Genomic DNA, 3,986 nt, shown 5'->3' on the forward strand with positions numbered 1-3,986 from the left:
TTTCAATTCTCATAATATGATTTAATGTGAGTTCTACAAAATTATGCAAAATCCTTAACTGCCCCACCAATTATACCATTAGTGGTATCACCAACACCAACCCCAACAACGGGTTGCTTGCCAATATCAAACTGAGCTACGTTGTTTGGATTATTAGGGTTAAAGAAGTCAGCGTTGAATATTCCATCACGACTTCCTCTTGAATTTTGTGTTCCCGAGTTACTTCCGCTGACATTTTGCGATCCAGAGTTGCCAGTGTGTAAATTGTTATTGTCTGCACATTTATTTGTGGACGTTACCACCAACGCGTTGACTAGCTTCATTATTAAATCTTCAGGGTTGAAAACGTTCGCTTTTGGTTTTTCCTGGTCATCCAGTAAGCGTGCTAAGTTCAGTAGCGTCTTTAACTCATCACATGATGTAATACTTGATTCTGGTTTGTTCTCATAAGGATGATGACGGTACGTTGAGAAGCATTCTGTGCTAGATATCTAAAAATATCACAAAATATTTTCTTTATTAGTAAGAAGTGTAAGTAGTCAAATAGAGCCAGAGGCTTTTGTTAGTTTGGGGTTGGGGCAATTAAAACGTTAGGAGTATTGCTAAAGAATATATAATAATAGAACAAGACTTATTGTGTGGTATTGTTGCAGCTCGAGTGCTTATTCGATTTGACATGAACTGATCGGCAAATGATGACGTGCGAGGATTTATAATGTTTTAAAAATACGGAAAATGGTGACTTTGGGAAACTGGTATTTAAAATAATTGGGTTCATAAAAATGACTGAAATATAAAACTGTATATTTAGCAATACCAGTATTTATTAAAATAAATATATAAATGATGTTTCTATTTTGATACTTGTAAAAACTTATATAATTTAGATGGTCCCTTGCTGTTAGACAACCGGTAAAAACAGGACATGAGGCCAGGAATATTACTTTAGTGTGTATGACAAGCTACGTCTTACACACGCGATTTGTATGTCACAATGTGTTAGTGTGCGCGAACTTCTCAAAATAGACGTTACTGTCAACCACAATTTTTTCGACTTTTTCACAGTTGTCACAGTCTATCTAGCCGTATAAATGATCTATGGGTAAAAAATGTTAAAGTGAATCGATTTTGTTTTTATTCCATTGGTTTTTTGCTAAATTATGTACAATGGCCATATTTTCGTTGTTGAGCTCTGTAGTGTACTTAAAGACTTTTGCCTTACAAATACAATTGGCATATAGTTATAACTAATCATAAACCAAGAAAATGCAAAATGTTTACAAATAGACATTTTGCTTACGATTGGTATATGCAGACATATAACGTTTCCCGCGTTTATTTGCAAGGCTGCTTGTCATTCGACAAAATCCTTCATAATTCTCATTGTGTTGACAGTGTTGTCAACGAAATGTAAACATTTTGCATATTCTTTGTTTATGCTTAGTTATAACTTTATACCAAGTTTATTTGTAAGTCCATATATGTTCCGCTGGCCAAACGTATAAAAAAGAACATTATAACACATTACCTAAGATCATTTATTACGACTAGATAGACTATGACAGCTGTGAAAACGTCGAAAATAATTGAGTTTAGAATTAACCTCTATTTTGAATAATGCACGGGCACTAACACAAAATGTCATAAGTGTGTTAGTATTATTTATATACTTAAAAATGAAACAATGGATATATATAGTAGGACTTTTCGTTAGACCTGTATAAAAACAGAATTCCACCATAATATTTTATTTTGTTATAATATCTTAAAGGGCTTCGATAGCGTTTTCCAGACGGTTTATTTTACTTCAATCTATCGCGACAAACAGACAGACAGACGCGGCGGAGGACTTTGTTTTATAATAGTGATAATGATATACTATTGACATTTTAAATAAAACAATGAATACTTACCAAATAAATGCCAACGAGGAGCAAGATAGTCGAGTAACCCATTTTACCGATTCAGTTTAATTAAAGCTGACATCATCACCTAGTTTATATAAAGAACTTATATGTGATTACAACACAAATCATTTGTTTAGGCCTGACATAATATCGTAATAATAATAGTAACAATGAAATTACACAACATTACAAAGTTTTGTTGCACTACAAAAATGCGAAATCTAAATCACGTACCTGTATTAATTTTACTGGAAATACTACTCAATGTCAATAATACCTACATACTTAGTATCTATTTCAACATTTATAAAGTTAAAGGGGCCCTTTTACTCCCTAGTCCAGTCATTTAAGCTTAAATTAGGTAAGAATCTCGGAATTCGAGATACCCAGCTGTAAGTCTGTAAATACTTGTATATTGACACCCTAAAAGTTGTCTCAAAACCTACATATGGGTGTACGCAAGTATTAAATGTCAAGGTCAAAGGTTATATCCTATGATTCCGGTATGTAACAACTAGTTTAAATTCCTAAATACTTGCTTAAAGATTTTCAGAATTGCGTTATTTTAGATAAGTGATTCATCATTCGACCGATTTCGTACCTATCTATATATACATAAAATGATAGAGGTTTTTATTAGCGCGTGTATCGCGGAAATACTACTGGAGTCTGGATAGATATACTTACCTATTTCAATTAAGTCTTCTTAGCTTAATTCCTTAGAGATTTGACCCTTATCTAAAAATATCGAGATATCTTAACTTATATATCGGGTTCGAATCCCGGTAGGTGCAAGCATTTATATGATGAATATGGATGTTTGTTTCTGAGTCATGGATGTTTATATGTATTTATGTATGTTTAAGTAGGTTAATTGTATTAAATATATCGTTGTGTTGCAACCCAAAACACAGGCTATAGATGCCTGGGGATGAGATGATTTGGGGCAAGATAATTTGTATAAAAACTTTGTCAATATTATTAATATTATTCTAAACAATTTGTTATGTTTTTAAAGTTATAACCCTCACTTCTAGGATTAATACACAAATAAAATTTGAAAAACAAACTTTTATGACGAACCACGACCTCCGGCGTTCCGTGCCGGTGCTCTAAGCCACTGAGCTAACCGTTCGAGGAACGCCGGAGGTCGTGGGTTCGGATCCCGCATCGTTCATAAAATTTTGTTTTTCAAATTTTATTTGTGTGTTATTATTATTATATATAAAGTAATTAAAGTTTAAAGAAACAAATATTTTGTAAATAAGCGCTACGTGCTCCGTCATGTGAGTAGTTACGCGGACGAAGTCGCGGGTATCAGCTAGTAATATATATTTTTATAAATTTTCTAACGGCTTTGGACACAAGTCCTTTAAGCCAAGCTAGTAATAAATAAACTTTTACCACAGAGTAGTGATGTGGTTAACGTTTACCTATCTATTGCCTTTTATAATAATAAATATATTATTAATTAATTATAATGCTTACAAACTAAATCGGTTATGTTATATAAAATTTTGTTTTCATATTATATAGGTAGGTGATAGTTATGTTGTTTTTTGGTAGCTTATTTTTTTTATTACATTCATGAATAAATATAATTATTATTACGATTATTCAACTCCATTGATGGTAGGTCCTCTCCTTCTCCTTGTTAGGTACCTACTTACATAAAAGAGCGTCATGAATTGTTTTTATTATAACTACAAAAGAGATTTTCAAACTGCGGGCAAAATGATCAACCCGTACTTCATGATGGTATACACTTCACATTAGACATAATAATACTCGTAATATACCTACATACCTACATAATATATTATTATTTAGAATTGTAATAACGGTTCGTCGTCCCGTCGGAGTAACTGATAATTATGCACATAATACACGAATAGTGAATAATATTAAATCGTTTAAATTATAAGTAAGTACCCAGCGCTGGATTTACACTGGCAGTTGGGTAAGTGCCCAGGGCGGCAAATTTTTTACGTCATGCAAAATTTTAAAAGTGAAAAAAATTTTAACTTTATAATAAACTTTTTACGTTCCACAATGACTGCTAATAGACTCAATAGCTTA

At 32.4% G+C, this 3,986-nt stretch overlaps 1 long non-coding RNA gene across 1 annotated transcript; it reads right to left on the reverse strand.

Annotated features, from left to right (window-relative positions):
* Positions 1-2,006, reverse strand: LOC126966065 (uncharacterized). Its single transcript, XR_007729658.1, has 2 exons — positions 1,914-2,006; positions 1-491 (listed from the first exon to the last, which is right to left on the reverse strand). It is a non-coding gene; the product is annotated as an uncharacterized LOC126966065 (long non-coding RNA).
* Between the last annotated feature and the right edge of the window lie 1,980 nt (positions 2,007-3,986).

Source organism: Leptidea sinapis, chromosome 9, assembly GCF_905404315.1.
Source record: "Leptidea sinapis chromosome 9, ilLepSina1.1, whole genome shotgun sequence".
NCBI lineage: Eukaryota > Metazoa > Arthropoda > Insecta > Lepidoptera > Pieridae > Leptidea > Leptidea sinapis.